This window comes from Triturus cristatus, chromosome 2_2 (genome assembly GCF_964204655.1).
Source record: "Triturus cristatus chromosome 2_2, aTriCri1.1, whole genome shotgun sequence".
NCBI lineage: Eukaryota > Metazoa > Chordata > Amphibia > Caudata > Salamandridae > Triturus > Triturus cristatus.
The window spans coordinates 205895832-205914555 of NC_140582.1; the positions used below are offsets into that span (position 1 = coordinate 205895832).

The 18724-nt window shown below is 42.2% G+C and overlaps 1 protein-coding gene across 1 annotated transcript in view; it reads left to right on the top strand.

The window, feature by feature from the left end:
- Positions 1 to 718: 718 nt before the first annotated feature.
- COQ2 (coenzyme Q2, polyprenyltransferase) overlaps positions 719 to 18724 on the top strand; it is a 377885-nt gene continuing 359879 nt past the window's right edge. The window contains exon 1 of the mRNA XM_085641189.1: positions 719 to 822. The gene's annotated coding sequence lies outside the window, so the exon portion shown is untranslated. The remainder of the gene's footprint in view (positions 823 to 18724) is intronic.

Sequence of the window (18724 nt, forward strand, 5' to 3'; positions counted from 1 at the left end):
CTATGGCCGTGAACTAGCACTTTTAAGAAATGCATCTCAATGCAGTTATTATAATTTGATATACTAAGGCGAAACACTATGTTTTAAATGAATGCACTTTTTACACTCCTCTAGCAACAACATACTTAATCTGCTTTGATTTCACCCTCAAATATACTCATCTACTCTCCTCTATCACACACCCCTTATCCGTCGTCCCTCGTGCCCATCCCTTAGAGGCCCTCATTAGCCCAGTTTACTGGGACCCTACCTCCCCTTTGTTTACCTGAGTGCCCCACATACCTACCAACTTGAAAAACAATCCCACCTTGTGAGGAGGTGGCAGGGCCTCGGCCGAGAAGTACCTACGAAACACTTTTGAACCCCATCCCGACCACAAGCACCGTCTTTCCCAGGCTGGTGCCGATGTTCTGGGGTGTTTTCACGAGCTGGAAAACCACCATTTACATTCCGTGTGAGTTGGCAGGTATGCCTCCATGTACTCGCCTTTCTCCCTAGGCTATCCACGAGTGCTATGTAATGCGGAGCATTAGGAGCTCCATTGAAGCATTTTTTTTTTTTTGTAAATGAAAAAGCTCCAGTGATTTCATTCACGAGCTTCTCCTAGGACCCGTGGCTGCTAGCATAATGTACTAGCTGTCAGAACCGCAGCCACTCTTAGACTGAACTGCCCAATTAAAAGTACTGTTTCAGCTGCGACCAATTGAAGCAGAGAACGCGTGGGCCAATCAGAGCCTGCAATGCTGCCCCTGACGGAAAGTGAGGGGAAAAACTAAAGCCTACCATGCAGAGGATACGTCAGGTCCCGTACGTTGGAGGGCGGTAAGTGGGCGTGCTCAAAGGCCCTCGGAATCGGGTTTGATCTTTGAATTAATTTTTCAGTTTGTCTAACCAGCAGCCATAGTTAATATGTTCGGAACCGTACACGTTTCACACGTATAGGTTTATGAGCTCAGTAGTTAGCCGCCTTCATTCTTTAATATTGAAGCGTCTGCAATAGTCTCTGTAAGATACACCCGCCTTCCACCAGTTGGTGCGTACCGTGCGTTCCTTGGTGGAGCCCTGGGCATCTGTTAAGCGAGGGCTAGCAGGGTACAGCACTCAGCAACAGAACGTTCCATTGACGTAACCACGCCATAAATGACGCGGACTTGTATTCTGTTGCGCGGTCTAGTTGTCGAATAGGGTAGTCTTAATTACATACCATTACGGGAACGGGAGGTTCGTGCATATGGTGTGACCTTCACTCAAGGGGGTGGGTACCTTCGGAAGGGAGAAATAGTGTTTGAACTTCATGAGGCACTGGTGCGATGCGATGTAGTGTTTGTTCTGGACCGGGTTCGCTTTTAAAGTATAGGCACCTTGTTGTAAAGTTCTCTCAGGGAGCGTACCGTTAGTATATTTTAATCGTAATAGCAACATTAAGAGACAGGCGTCATGTCCTTCCTACTGTCTTTGCAGTTGTCAGGTTAAATGCAGATTTTCCACAATTTTAATGGGAAGAAAATCATGATTTTATTATAGGCACGGAGGCTAATATGCACACGCCTCAAAATTCCAATATATAATAAATATCCTGATATATATGTATCTAAATTAATTCATTCATATCCTAAAACTCATTCACCTTAATTTAAATAAGTAACCATACCATAATCAAACAAAAGATATGAATGTACTTATCTGTGTTTGAGCAGCAACAAAAGAGGAAGATGTGTGCCTGTTCTGATGTTATATGCATGTTCAGTGTTCTAGAGTTTTGTTGATGTTCTAATTCTACTTTGTTGTTGCGAGCAATACATTTGTGTTCATAATATTGACCTCCGGGCCTTGCCATAAAATTTGGGGTCCCACGATCCTATGAAGAGTGGCCTACAATTTACTCATCCAAAAGGGTCGGCAGGGGTTGCGCTTAAAAAAGCAGGACTCGGATGAAGAAGAAGATTGAAACAAGGGAGCAATGTTAAGCGGTTGGAAATTATAGCCTGCATTAATCTTTTACATGTGTGTGACTCGTTGACTAGACCCTAAACCTACACAAACATTCAGATACTCAGAGATACATTAGCTTCGTTATTCTGTAGAGCTTCATTTTTTATGTGGAGGGATTTGGAGAACATAACTGAACTGCATAGTTTATTCATTTCTAAATCGTAGACGTTTCTGACAAAATATTTAAGTGGGTGTTGCATCCGGTCATTAAACATACTTTGTTGAAGTAGTTTGACAAAGTGAGGTTTAACATCTGTGCCACACAAGGAATGTATTCCAGAGTTTTTCAGGGTGCCACTTCAGTAAACTCCTTTACCAGAGCAAGAGTTTTTCGACATAAAGCATCTTTGAAACTGCCAAGCGAGCGATGATTTGCCAGGTCATGTTGTTTCAGAGGTATTTATCAAGAAGGTTAGGTTTTAGGAGGCACTCCTGTACAGATAAAGAGTTCCTCAAATGAGACGTGAGGAGAGGATTCTTTCTTGGTGTGTTGGATTGGGAGACGATAATATTTCCTTATCAGGCGGGAGCCCATGGAAAAACACTATGTATTTTATGTTTAAGACTTTTTATTGATTTTCAAGAGTTCAACAAGGAGTCATCTCCAAAAACTTCTTTAAGGAAAATAATACACAAATACTCTCACCAACAACCACCGTCCGGTGAGGCTAGAAATACTAATTTATACAACATTAGCAAGTAAAAGTTCACAAAAAGAACATATCATAACCTTAAGAGAAAAGAGGGGTGAGGGGGGGATCTTACGCGGAGAAAGCAACATGCAATCTGTTCAGGTGTTAGATCGCAATGTGATGTTGCGCTGCCCATCTACCCACTGATGTTGTTAAAAAATGCCCCCAGGGCCGGAACCGCCTGCCGTCTGAGTCGCATCATTAGGTTCCGCGGGTATCAAGCGTAGCAGCTTAAGATAAATCGGGCAGGTTAGCTCTCTAAGCTCCCTGCTAAGATAGCTAATACAGGGACCCCACATTTTATCAAAGCGCGGTAACTGGTTCTCTGCCACCGTCGTGAGCTTTTCCATTCCTAACAGCTCCCATAACCTGTGCACTATGTATTTTAAAGGTATTTATTTAGAGGTGGTGCCTTCTAAATTATATATGCTATTTTATAGCTGCATTCACCTTAGTCGGGACCCACTTTAAGGAACCCAGAACATAATGGATGTGGGCATATTTGCGGGATAGTGAGACTAAACTTGCAGCCATGTAGAACAGCTTTCGGAGGTGCAGGCTCTTTATAGTAGTGTTGTGTAAAGGGCGTTGCCGAAATCTAAATGTGGTACGATAAGTTCTTGCACTGTTATTTTACATCTTCAGATTGTAAAAATGTTTGCATCTACAAAGTAGTTAATGCTGGTAAAATACCTTCTTATCACACATTGTCAGCGGTTGAGGTTATAGAACTATGTGTGCACCAGCTAGATTTTAATTTATAGTTCACTTTTACTGCGCTCACTCTCAGTGGCCCACCGCTATAAGTCCACCTATCTCAAAACATATAATCAATGAAAGGAGCGAAACAATTTACAAACATGATTATGAATCAATTATTCTGTGTCGATCAAACACTCCACTTCATAGGCAGATAATATTTCGTTATTGAAGAATCTTTTATTCTTTAAAGCTCATAGCACCATATTCTTATTCATATTCTTCACATATTAGTTGATCCATCCATATTTTCTGAACAATCAAAAGCACATTTCATACAGTGTCAGCCTACGCATTTCGTCCTAACATAGGACTTCATCAGGGCTGAAAGAATAAGAAATATATACCAATCAGTGTGATGGACACTCCAAATTATATGCATACAATTGTACATTGATTTAAATGCCAACATCAATTAAATCTGCCTATCTCCATTCTGCATTATTATCCCCATATTGATCTAGATGGAAGACATTTACTCATTAATGTTGAGTTCAACATGTTATCTGCTTCATTAATTGTTACATTTTTATTAGCCAATAACGTATCTACAGTATTTGTAATCAATTTACTTATGTTCTCACATGATAACACCACAATTTAATACATTGTTGTTCCAGTCCTTGGAACTACCTGTACGATATACACTCTATATTTTAATCTTAAGTGATAGGAACAAATCTCACACCATTTGGGACTGTATTTGGTAACCAATTTCAATTGAAAAAATATTTGCTGCTAGTTGATACTGTAAAAAATGTTGAGAAGGATTAATATAAGGTACCCTCGTATACAACTTCTTTGCCACAGCGTCCTCCTCAACCTAGTTGAATAAGTATAATCTGGTTTCAAACTTAATGTTTAATAGAGAATACAATTGACTACTATTTAATGTGAAACCAAAGTCTACGTATCAGTACTTAATAAATTCAGTACCTGAATTATTAGCTCAAGTTGCTTGACCATGCATAACTTCTGAAAATGACCAGAATCCCTTATATCTGTCTGCAAAGAAGTACTTAAAATCCAACCACAATCCAATTCACTATCTTTTAAGTTTGTAACAACAATAAACCGCCCCTACATACCGTTATTTATTATTCCTCCAAGTTAAGTTGCAACTTTTTCTTTCTCAGCCAGTAGTTATATGTATAGAGTCTGCAATTTATAAATTAGTAGATCCCATTCTCTGCAAAATATAAACATAAAGTGGCCCACAACTATAATTAACTATTTCAGGTTTTCAAATATGGGAAGAACTTAATCTTAAACTATCTATAACTGCTGCTTACCATGCAGTCCTTTCAGTTGAAACGTATCAGATTCACCGCTTTACTTGAATGCCACCATGAAAACTCACGTTCTACACTTCAATATTTAAATTGCAACCAACCAATAAGAATCGATGTATAATACACTCACTATCGAATCCGCTTCATTCTCTCTCTATGCCACCTGTTCTAGTCGCTTACACGTTCTCTATTTGGTCCGTTATGCAATCGGGCCAATCATTGTGTCCACTCAGTGCCGCGTTGTTGGAGAGTAGGATCTGCACTTGTGTTGCCCCCACTTTTTTTCTGATGTATACACTGGTTTCTGGCTATAGTCTGGCTGGGTCCCTGCTAATCAGGGCCCCAGTCTAACTGATCTCTCTAAACAACTTGGTGTGTATATTAGATGCACTAGTGATTGGATACTGTGGTACCTTATGAGCCCCTAGTATATGGTACCTTAGGTACCTAGGGCATTGGTACTTCACAGGCCTACCAGGGGCTGCAGCATGTATTATGCCACCCCTGGGAAGCATTCACAATCTGACACCACAGGCCTGCTACTGCAGCCTGTGTGAGGTAGTGTTAGCACTCCTCACTGAGGTATAGGTTCCTATATCTCACCATACACACACATATAAACCTATCAGTCACCCCTATGGTAGGGCCTATCAATCCCAAGGGCAGGGTGCTTGGTTTACTATGTGAGGGGGTGCTTCTGCCTGAGCAGGACCCCTCTGCAGCTGGCAGAGTCTATTCTCTGCTGCTGTTTGTGGATGCGGTTAAACCATATACTCTTAAGTGCATTATAACCTCACGGTAAATGCTAACTTTGGAATGACTGCATCAAAACATGTCGTGTTTGGTGTCAAACAACTTGGAATCCTACCCCCACACCAGTAACTGGTGTGGGAGTAGGATCTCACCCTTCTAGAGGGGATGACATGTACCCACTGTACTACACGGTAGAAATCATCTAGAGCACTGGCATCACAAAATGGATGCCACCATCACAGACACCGGGCTGCCCTCCTGCTGCTGACCGAAACTCGCAGTGGAGGAAGCCCAACAAAGGGTTTCCTGTCACAGGGAGGTGTCACCACCTCCCAGACAGGATTTAGTGTATTGGAGCTGGGTGGGTGCACTCTTAGAGTGCTTTGAAGTCCTGCACTGGGGGAGCAGTAGGCTCCTCTGTGCATATGCCAGCTCAAACCGGTTCAGGGGCTACCTGCCCCTGCTCTGGCGAGAAACTGGACAAAGGGAAGTGGGTGTAACCACCCACTACCCTGACCCTCCTAGAGGAGTGGTCATAGAGCTAGTCCCTCCCATCTTTTTACTATAAGATACCAAAGCTTGCCAATGCAACTTAGATTACACCTGGATGACGCTCTACAAAGAAGAATCCTGGCCCTTCGACGTTCCACTATCTCTGGAAGACTGAAGAATCTCCCTTGGAGTCAAGGAGTGACTCCCCTGCTTGGCAGGCACCAAAACTCTTCTACAACGGTTGCAAACTTTACCGCTCCCGCCGGAGCCCGAAGTCCCTGCGTCCCCTGAAGCAGATTTCCTGACCTCTCGACGGCCATTTTGAGTCCCCACTTTTTTTCTGATGTATACACTGGTTTCTGGCTATAGTCTGGCTGGGTCCCTGCTAATCAGGGCCCCAGTCTAACTGATCTCTCTAAACAACTTGGTGTGTATATTAGATGCACTAGTGATTGGATACTGTGGTACCTTATGAGCCCCTAGTATATGGTACCTTAGGTACCTAGGGCATTGGTACTTCACAGGCCTACCAGGGGCTGCAGCATGTATTATGCCACCCCTGGGAAGCATTCACAATCTGACACCACAGGCCTGCTACTGCAGCCTGTGTGAGGTAGTGATAGCACTCCTCACTGAGGTATAGGTTCCTATATCTCACCATACACACACATATAAACCTATCAGTCACCCCTATGGTAGGGCCTATCAATCCCAAGGGCAGGGTGCTTGGTTTACTATGTGAGGGGGTGCTTCTGCCTGAGCAGGACCCCTCTGCTGCTGGCAGAGTCTATTCTCTGCTGCTGTTTGTGGATGCGGTTAAACCATATACTCTTAAGTGCATTATAACCTCGCGGTAAATGCTAACTTTGGAATGACTGCATCAAAACATGTCGTGTTTGGTGTCAAACAACTTGGAATCCTACCCCCACACCAGTAACTGGTGTGGGAGTAGGATCTCACCCTTCTAGAGGGGACGACATGTACCCACTGTACTACACGGTAGAAATCATCTAGAGCCCTGGCATCACAAAATGGATGCCACCATCACAGACACCGGGCTGCCCTCCTGCTGCTGACCGAAACTCGCAGTGGAGGAAGCCCAACAAAGGGTTTCCTGTCACAGGGAGGTGTCACCACCTCCCAGACAGGATTTAGTGTATTGGAGCTGGGTGGGTGCACTCTTAGAGTGCTTTGAAGTCCTGCACTGGGGGAGCAGTAGGCTCCTCTGTGCATATGCCAGCTCAAACCGGTTCAGGGGCTACCTGCCCCTGCTCTGGCGCGAAACTGGACAAAGGGAAGTGGGTGTAACCACCCACTACCCTGACCCTCCTAGAGGAGTGGTCATAGAGCTAGTCCCTCCCATCTTTTTACTATAAGATACCAAAGCTTGCCAATGCAACTTAGATTACACCTGGAAGACGCTCTACAAAGAAGAATCCTGGCCCTTCGACGTTCCACTATCTCGGGAAGACTGAAGAATCTCCCTTGGAGTCAAGGAGTGACTCCCCTGCTTGGCAGGCACCAAAACTCTTCTACAACGGTTGCAAACTTTACCGCTCCCGCCGGAGCCCGAAGTCCCTGCGTCCCCTGAAGCAGATTTCCTGACCTCTCGACGGCCATTTTGAGTCCCCAGCGAAGCTGTGGCATCTGGACCCCACGAGTGACGAGGAACAGCAATACCAGGGAACCGTGCACTGATTTCGAGTGCAAGCCCTAATCTACATCCAACGAAGTTGTGCTTTAGACCATTTGTTGTCAAAGTCCCTAGCAGGTCTAGTACCGAAAATCAGCGGCCTACCCCGTCCCGAGTGACCGTGGGCTGTTGTGAAACTTTTCCTGCAAAGGCGTCTTCGCGGTTGCTTGCCCGTTGGCTAGTAACTCACCTGAAGACTTCCACAACGACTTCAAGGGCTCGGCTGGTTGCTCTGGGCTTGCTCTCACTTACCCTCGCTGGGTAAGTCCATCAGATCTTGCTGGTCTGCACCATCGACAATATTCACTCCACACGAGACTTGCAGTTGCCAAGGCTTGTTGGCTCCAATCCGGGTGCCGACACTGTCGACAGCTGCAGACGTCGTGGGACCCTCCGAATCCAGCTGCTGGTCATCGTCGAACCCTCCTGGACCTCGTGAGCGAAGAGACAAAACACCATCATCGACCTGAAGAGACGCGACAGCTGTGGTCATCCATCTTGCTGGCCACCGGTCACTGGCAAGTGACTTTGAACTCTGTCCCCTCAATTTCTAGGTCTTCTGCAACTCCAATCCATCTTCGGATTCCAGCGGACACCTCTCCAGTCGTCACAAGCAGCAAGTCTTCAGTGATCTCCATTGAAAACAGCATCGCGACCCGACACCAAAGGACACCTATGCACCCGGCTTCCCTGGGTGAGGTAACTTGTGCACTCCGGTGCCCAAGTGTGTGTTGGCCCTCGAAATACTTACCCTGTAAGTTGCTTGCTTGTTGACTTTTGCGAAGTGCCCTAAAACTGTAAATTACAAACCGCGACATTTGCCATTGAAACGTATAGGAAACCTGCGTGTGTGTTTAGACACTGCATGTGTCTCCTGTGGGCTGATTACTTACCTGCTAACACTGCAGAAGTGAAGCCCCAGCGATTCCCAAGGCCCTAGGCCTCTTCATTTTGCAAGTCGAGTTTGTCATACCATTTTTTTAGTATATGGTCTGGTACGCCCCTAGGGCTACAGCCATATTTGTGCTTAATTTATTGAGAACTGTTGATCTTTTGAATGTTTACCTGGCTCTAATCTCATAAAGAGATTAGTAGAGTATATTTAGAAATAAATACATATATATTTGATATATATACCTGTGTGGTGTCTTTTCATTTGGTAATTCAAGAGATTATAAGGTAAAACAAGCTGCTTTACATTCCTCAGAGACTTAGCCTGAAGGCTGCTCTCCACAGCTACCACTAGGATAGCTTTCTTTAAAGGTTGTCTTAAACCTATCTACCACAAGAGTCGAATTGGACTGGTGCAAGGTGGCCACTATAACTAGTGAATAGCATATGCCAGGCCAACTTCTCACACGCGTCTACCCAACACCTGTCTGATACCCGGTATCCAATCACATTCAATATTGGCATATTCCCTCTCGGGTCCGCTGATGTCTATTAGTTTACGCTTCCTTTAATGACATCAGTCCAACTTTAGTATAATGTCGAGCGACCAGTCATATCACATGTAAACATCTCGGGTACACGTTTCCGCTCACTTTCATGAGGCAACTGTGACTTCACCAATAAGAATTCACCTTTTCAAGTTCCATTCGTTACCATCTACTTCTACTATTTAGGCGATATAATTCTAATAGTGTCTACTCTCCGTATTTCCAGTTTCCATTTCATTTCGTCGAGTATCAACTCCCAATTCATATTTCGTTCCGTTCTTATTCCTAAGCTTAAACTATTTACAAGATATAAAACTAATAGTATCAAATCCCCCATATTATTCCAGTTTTCGCTTACTTTCATAGGCTACTATTACTTCGCCAATCAAACCTCACTTATGTATTACATATAGCTTAATTCGCTATTAAAATTTCGTTTTCTTTTCTCGCTTTAAATTAATATTACCTAAAGGAAAACACTTATTTAATTACTACTAATTACGTGATATCCTGACAGTACGGTGTTATTTATCTCAAATATATGTAAATATAATGTGTTATCTAAAAAAATTTCCTGCCTATTACGGTCTCTCTAATGTTAATTTCTAACATATTCTCACACGATTGGCCTCAAGATGGCAATTATCTATGTGTAAATATAACTCAAATACTCAAAATATGAGTCTCATGACAATAATCATAAACCCAATTACAGTCCAAAATGAGTGTTTTTTTCTATTATATCACACCAATTTCTCATGGACCAAATTTACAGTCCTTGTTGGGTGGTATTGTCTATTTCGACTGGCCTATTTATTCTTTCATATTGTTAATCAAACATGACTACGTCATACTGTTCTGAAGTATTACTCACTATATGTTACAAAGAAGTTTGTAAAGGATTCTCTTGGTCATGGAATCCCCGCTGCTCCCAGTGCGATCTAACTGTCCACATCATCCTGCTTTTCATACCAGCTTATAAAAAATAATGTAGTTCATTATCACTGTTAAGCTCTAGGCTTACCGCTCTGCACCTGCTAATCCACCTAGATTCTTGTTGGCGTAGGAATAATTCCCAATTGCCACCCCTAGGTTCTGGCACGTTTTTCTGAATCCCATGGAATTTTATTTCTGTTTTATGTTCATTATTATTATTAATATGTTGGTAAATGGCAGATTTCGCATCTTTATTTGCAATGGCTCTTTTATGTTCTTGGATTCTTAATTTTAAAGTTATTTTTGTACTCCCAATATATATCGTCTTACATTCACAAAGGATGATATATACCACCACTACACTGTTACAATTGATACATTCATTAATCTTGTACTTTTTCTTGGTGTTATAATTAAATTCTTTGATTCTGTTAATGCCTAAATTGCACACATTGCAGGCACCACATGTGAAGAATCCTTTAGGCGGTGATGGTAGCCAATTGCGATCAATTAATTTCACAGGTTCAAGGTAATTTCTTGACACTAAATTTCCTATCGTCAGACTTTTTCTAAATGTCACTATTGGTTTATCCGGAATCACTTCTAACAGTCCTGGCACACCTTTCAATAAACTATTTGAAAACCTGAAATAGTTAATTATAGTTGTGGGCCACTTTATGTTTATATTTTGCAGAGAATGGGGTCTACTAATTTATAAATTGAAGACTCTATACATCAAAACTACTGGTAAAATACCCCCTTTTACCAGATTTTTAATATGAGCTTATTTTTTTTTGTCTGCTGCCAATCTTTGAGACTTGCTGATTTTTGGATTGTGTGTGCACAGTTCTCATTCGTGTTTTAGTTTAGGGTTCTTGAGAAAAGTAGAGTCTCAGCTTTAAAATCATTGCCTTTTAAAAGTCTAGCCATTCTTGATTTTGGGTAGTGACAAAAACCACACTGATTGGTCTCAATTTCATATACAACTAGGTACAATCCACATTAGGAGTATAATCAGCACAGTTAGTAGAGGTCCAAGGGGCTCAACAAACATATTAAATAGTAATGTAGCTAATATTAAACCTTTGGGTATTTCACATGCTACAGGAGCCGTTTTAGAGATAGCCTCATCAATTTTTGCTTGTTGAAACCAGTTTGAAAGGTGTATTTCCAGCCGACTTAATACAGTGTCACTGGTTTCTAGCCCTTCTATAACTGTGACTTGGGTGATTTTTGATCCATCATATTAATGGTCGGGATAAATCTAACCAAATTGAAAGGCATTTTTCATTATTGTCGAACATTTTTAAAGCATAATGCTCCAAAGTCACCATGGAAGATACAGTGCTGTGTCTGGAAAGGAATTTCAATTGAAAGACCCTCCAAAAAGATGGTTTAGTTTTGAAAATTCCATGAGTTGCAAAGCAACTACGTTTTTCAACATTTTCCTGAGAAATGATAGATGTGACTGAGGGAGATTTTCAAAGTGGATTAGCTCCTCTGTCTTTTTTGAGTAAAGGTTTAATATTTCCAATTTTTAAGGAGTTAGACACAGTAGTGTTTGTAAGGTATAAGCGGACTTCTAGCCCGTTTGGAATCAGTGCATGACATTTGTTTTGGCTAAAGTAAGAGGAAGTGTGTCTACCTCATAATATGAGGATTTTGTGGTTTGACACTATGAGAAAATCCTTTTATCATTTTTGAAATGTGTCCAAGGGGTGTTTACTTTCTTGGTCACAGATATTTTGGAGATTTTGGTAGCAGGTAAACAGATTCCTGTCTGACAGAAATATGTTTTTAATGGAAAAGTGGCAAATTATGAACATGAAACTGACTAAAAATCTAGCTTTTTAATCCTATATATGTGACTGTGATATATGAGAATGACTATCATTTGGGAATTATATCTGAGAACCCTGGCTCTTATCCCAATACCATCTTTCCTGTCCCTTTTTTGTCTTTTCACACACTTTTTTTTGGATCCCATCTCTCATTCTCTCCTTTTCCTGACTTAAGGTTTTGCTTGTTGATGTTAAGGAAGTGATAAAATGTAAAAATATTGGGAAAGAAAAATGAAATTTTTAAGAAATTATTTTCAAGTTGGGCACAGGTCACTTTACACATATAGCACTTTATAGGCATATTGCACTTTATGTATGATTAGAATACATGACATATTAGGCACTTTAAGGAGGGTCGACCAGGAAGGCGGACCCCCACTCAACCAGGAGTCGCTATATACCTTTGAGGACCCTGGGAGATTAAGTACTGCAGGATCCTTTAGATATAAGCACCTTGCACTTTAAGAACGGTGCATATATATGTTGATCATTACAGTGAAAAACCATTGATCATCAAATGGCATATATCTGTATGCGGAAAGGGCATATTTCAAGATCATGTTAAGAGTACGGCATATTTTTGAGTTTGGTTTTATTATGTAACTTCTTTCAAATTAGCAATGATTTTTGACTCTTGTATATTAAGTGTGGGTCTCATCTGGGAAGCATTGGGACTGCAAGAACCATTGGAAAATAGTACTGTGCACCTTATAAATAAGATGCACCTTTGAATATTTTAACTAATGGGACGCACTATGCACTTTATAATGGAGAAGTGTACGGTCCTTAGTACTTGGGTGTATTGAGATTATAAGAGCGCTTGGAAACAAGCACTGTCCACGTTATAGATAAGATGAACTCTTTTGAACAATCAAACCAATCTGATGCACTATGCACTTTAAATTGAACAAATGTTGGATGGGCCGTCTACATATGGGCAGGGTGTGGACTGGGTATTGTGGAAATGTGGATTTTCCTGATCAGTTATGTCCCCTATCTTGGACCCCAACGGTTTTATATGCATGTTACAAGTACATGTATGTTCCCTCCAGTTCCAGTTTCTAAGACGCAAACATATGTGTGTCTACCGTCAACATGTTCTCTGTCAGATCCGCCATCAATGGGCTGGATATTCGATTCCTTAGTATGAAAGGCCACCGACTTTATATGGCTAAGTTACTCCATTTTTACAGTTCAGGCGAGTAGGCCCGATTCTGTCCTCAAAGCCTTTCCCTGCTCTCTGTCTCTGACAGCTTCAGCTTGAGCTCGCATCTGTATCCATGAACTTTGTCCTACTCCCTGTGCAGCTAACGGTGCCTGCCTCGGCCAGTTTTCGCCTGTCTGCCAAGAAGTTGTATTTCACCTTCGAATTATCTATTTTGCTCTCCAGCCGATGCATTCCTGTCCAGTGATTTAGGTAAACATTTCCTTTAGCTCACAAGCAAAGGACTCAGCCTTTCCGTCCTCCTGCAAGTGATTCATAGCCCTGTTGCCATGGAAAGTTTTCTGCCCCTCGCATCTCATATAGACACTTAGACGCTTGTACACGCACACAGTCAGTATAGAATAGATTCTGTCCGAGAGTCTCTTCCTTGTGGATAACATAGTTCTTTAAACATAGGATGTTAGATATGATTTGGGATTAGGTTGACTTGACCCCAGACTTCTCGTCTCCACATGTAGAGCTAAATGTCAAGTCCCCTTCACCCCCTAGTTGCACGTCAATTACACGTCATGCTGCCGCGCGCGCATCTATGCCAAGTATTATCTTATAGATCCACCTATGCCTGATAATTCTAACCAATCATGTTTCTTTTATTCCTTATTACGCCTAGTTTCGATTATGTCACTGTCACGTCATTTTTCTTATCAAATGTTACGCCTTCTACATTCGTTTCATTGTAATGTACTTATTATAAAAATACATGTCTGTTAATAAATTATTGTACTTCACTTCCTGAACCTTCGTGGTGACGGAACCTGAGGGCCGCGACTCGAGTCGGCCATTTTGAATGGAATAAAGCCCATTAGAAAACCTCTTATACCACGGATTCTGCCTCTTGTTATTTTGAGCTATTTACTTTAATTTAAGATTCCGCATGAAATTCAGTCCGGTAATATTTATTTTATTTACCACATAATGGCGCCCGAACAGGGACACTTTCTCATCTCACGCGCCGGCGGTGCGTTGCAGGCCCGGTCTCCTGCCACAGCTGGACGGACCATAACGCGTACCAGCAGGATTTCCTGTAAGCTCCCTCCGGTCAAGCGGGGGCGACTGAGGCTGCGATCAACCCAGACGAGGCGGTGAGAAGTGCGAAGTATCCCGACCAGAGCCTAGCTGAGAGAGCAAGATCCGAGGTATACAGAGGCCCACCAGGTTTTCCGAAATTCCGACGTCCAGAGGGTCCGATGTCCGCAGTTATCGAGTCCTGTCCATTCTCTGAGGCCTTCCGTTTCAAGGAGCTACTCGGTGAGTACCATCGCCGGGGAGGCGTGTTGACGCGCACATAGGTTGTGCCGGTCAAGACGGATTTGGGTACACAAATCCGGTCTGCACTGTTTAGCAGTGTATATGTACTGTTTAGCAGTATATCAAGTATTCCGAAGTATTCAGTTATTGTCAAGAATTCAGCGTGGTGATTAGTTAGGCAGACTGTCATCATTGTCGATCATTGTTATAATGTTTAATGTTTAATGTTTAAAGTATTCAGAAAATGTCTTGCATATTGTGGTATGAATGACTGTTCATTGTTCACTGTTCATTATTGTGTTTCTCGTATTAAGTAAGTTCAAGAGTAAGTATCAGATCAGTTGTCAATATGCCGCTCTTCTCGAAGTTAAGACAGATTACTACCAGAAAAGGGGTGCTTGAAGAAGCAGTTCCTATTCCTCCTAGAGACACTCCAGGACATTTCATGTACCATAAACATGGCTTAGATGCCATATTGTTTCTTGATCTATGGGTAGATTATACCAAAGGATTACCGGAAAGTCAAAGGTGGCCCATAGCGGGAACCTGGGATGCAGAGTGCATCATGAAAGTGGAGGAAGAGTTATGGAAAAGAAAGGTCAGACAGTCACAGAAAGACGCCGTTGAGTTATGGCGTAAAGAATCTCATAGACGAACAGAAAAAGCACGTAGACAAGAAGAGAGGAGTAAAGAGAGTTCAAATAAAGTTCAGGAAAATCTATTAATTGAGGAAGGTATCCGAGTGAAATCAGAACAAGTAAATAGACAAAGAAATGCTCTTATGAATGGTATGTATCCCCTTCTAGCCGAAGGACTACCTAAGGCTGTTACGGAGGTGCCAAAAGACTTGCCACCCCCATTATTTCCAATTAAGGTACATCCAAAGGGGCATCCCAGAACCGCAGAAGATGTTTTTCTTTCCTCATATCTAGACGATGCAGCCCCCGAGTATGCTAACGCCACACCACATAGACCGTCTGGCGGAGGGATTCAACGTCAGGATCAGGTATCTGTCCCCGTGCAACAGCAAGTCCCGATACAAGCATCGGCAAGCACATCTGTTTCCGCATCTGTTTCCGCAGTCGACTCTACAGGGGTATCGACACCCATAGTTGCTGTATCACGTTCGACGAACCCTTTCACACCCGACGCCCCAGATGGGGCCACGGGAGGTGCTAGCAGTATTTTTACACCACCTAGAATAAATAAACTTGTTTTTCAAGAGTCAGCACATTCACGTACACCTAAGTTCGTAAATGAACGTACGCTTAAGGAACTTCTTGTAAATTGTAGATATGACCCGGTGGTTGGTAAAGAGGACGAAATGGTCCTGGCATCATTACGTATCAGACGAGCCGCAGAGTATTTAGCAAGGTTACCAGGGATGGCTACGCATCTAGATAACATATATCATTTTGTTCAAACAGGACGAGATCCAGGATGTATTAACAGAGCTATGGAATTCCAGAAAGTAGAGATACAGGGGGAACTGTTACGTTTCCTCATAAACTGTGTGATCAGAAATCAAGATCGTCCGGGGGTAGACCGGAATGCAATGCTTATTCTTACAAGATGGAGTCAGAATATATCAGAAGGGAGACACGATAAGCAAAATTGTATAATAGCCATGTGCCGAAAAATACGTAAAGAAATAGAGCGTATTCATGAAGAGAGATTGGGAACAGACGAGTTTGAGCAAGATGAAGTGTCCGAATCAGGGGACTCTGCAAGACAGTCAGAGACCATAGCCTATGTAGGCAGAGGAAGATCTTGTGAAAATACTAGATGTTTTTCTGATCCAATACACTCTGTATGTCCAAATAATAGCAGAACGTATCCGACGCCTGTAATAAATCTGAAGTCTCCTGAACATTCGTTTCAAGCCGCAGATAAAATACTACGAGAACGAAGAGGTTACCACCTCCTCGATTCCATGGATGAGCAAGAATTAGCCAGATCAGCCGTTCATTGGATTGTTAGTCCTGAAAAATACGGTGATGAGACCGTAGCACACACGTTTCTCAACCTCAGTACAGATGAACAACGTTTAGCTGGAATCTATATGATTCAGCAACTCCTCATATTATATAAGAGCCAACATGCTGACCCTGGTCCTTTACCTGATATATTAACGGAACTACTCACGTACAGATGGAAAGGTTCTAGTAACAAGCTAATTAAAGAGATATTAGTGTCACGTAAGCAGTATGTTCTTTTTGTAAGTCCGGATTCTCTCTCCCTGCCCCCCAGAGAAAGAGCACCGTACTTCATGGATAGACAAAATCCTTTACGGGAAGTGCACCCAATAAAAGGCGAAGACAATGAGTTTCACCGTGTATTTGTTTACACACCCATATCAAAAATGGAATTATTAGAAATGAAAAAAGTAGTACCTAGTCATGACAAAGACCCAGCGGGTTTCCACCGAGAAATTAAAGACATGTTACTGATGGGAGAGTACACCTTTCCTGATATTATGACAATATTAAAGGTGCTTTTGCCTGCTGGCATATATGAAAAACTGAAAGAAAAAGAGTGGGAAGTGGGAGACCAAAAGATAGACTGGACAGCATTAGCAGAGGAAGAAAGGGGCCGAGCCGCAGGTTCAGGGCTCGGGGATAAAGTTAAACTATTACCAGGTTTACTAGTACAGGTACTGCCACGTTTATTAACTACAAAAAAGGAAGATTGGGGTGCAATCACAGCCTGTAAACAAAAGCAAGATGAAGACACAAGCGATTATTATGCTCGATTTGAAAAATGTTTTGGTATAAATAGTGGTATAAAAGCAAGTAGTGACTCATATCCACATTTATTTGTGACAAAATTAGTGGAAAATGCATTGCCTCCAATGAAGAATAGAATATTGAAATTCGAGAGTACCTGGCAAAGTAACACTCCGTCGCAAATGCTACAAATGTTACAGTATCATCACAATAGAATTAGGGATGAACAAGAACACGAGCATAGACGCATGAAGGATACAAAAATGAAAATGCTAGTTTCTCAGACAGTACCAGCAGATGGTCACAAAAAGGGTGTGACACATTCTGGTGATTCTGCAGTTCCTGTAAAGGGAACCTGCAATTACTGTAAACAACTAGGCCATTATGTACATGATTGTCAAGTCCTGAAACGAAATATAGCTACAGGTATTGCAAAAGAGAGACCACGATTAGTTAGACAAGATCAGAATGAAAAAGGAGCTATGCAGCATGGACAGTCCGTGCCAGTTCAGCAACAGTCTATGCCAGCCTCACAGCAACCCATACAGTTTGTGCCAGCTGCACCACCGTTGCCTACTACTGCCACACAAACCACAACACAACAAATGTATCAGACTGCACAGTATGAATACCCTGAGTATCAGCGTTACGCATGAACCACCCTAGAGAGGGAAGTTGACTTACCGCTTATCGAGATTCCGGTAGATCAAGAAGGACCTTATGTACATAGTGAATTATTAGGTCAAGATAGAAAATTCTTACTCGATACAGGGGCAAGTCGAACAACCATAAAACGTAGTGAAGTTCCAGGGGCACCCCTCTCAGGCTCTCAAAATGCTTCCCTTGGTTTTTCAGGAAAACCTATTGTTAATGAAGTATCACAGCCTCTACCACTTACGATAGGACCTTTGACACGAATTACAGAGTTATTGCTTACTAAATCATGCCCAGAAAATTTGTTAGGAATTAAAACTCTGAAAGCACTAGGAGCCATAATATGTTGTTCTCCGGAAGGAGTAAGGTTGTTTTTGCGTGATTTTAAAGGTCACTATGTGTCTAGAGACATGGATCCCCGACTACAGATTTTACCAGTACATCTATGGGCACAAGGCCCTACGGATGTTGGCTGCATGAACATTACACCCTATCGAGTTACATTGAAAGCAGGAGTGGTATTACCACGAATGCGACAATACAAGTTACCGCATGATGCTGTAGTGGCTTTGTTGAAAATCATTGATGAGCTAATTGCCCAGGGAGTAGTTGTAGAAACAGACTCCAATGTATGTAATTCACCGATAATTCCGATTCTTAAACGAACTGATCCTACTGCTCCCCCAGTGTACCGATTGGTTATTGATTTGCGTGAACTAAACAAGTGTATTGTACCACAATTCCCTGTGGTCCCTGATATATCATCATTGTTGACAGCAATTGATTCCGAAGCAACATTCTTTACTGTAATTGATCTCAAGAATGCCTTTTTCAGCGTCCCAATAGATCCGGAAAGCCAATACTTGTTCGGATTCAGTTTAAATGGGCGCAGCTTTAAATTCTCACGCGCTCCCCAAGGATTTACAGAAAGCCCCAGCATCTACAGCCAAGCACTGAAACGAGAACTTGACAGTATCCACAT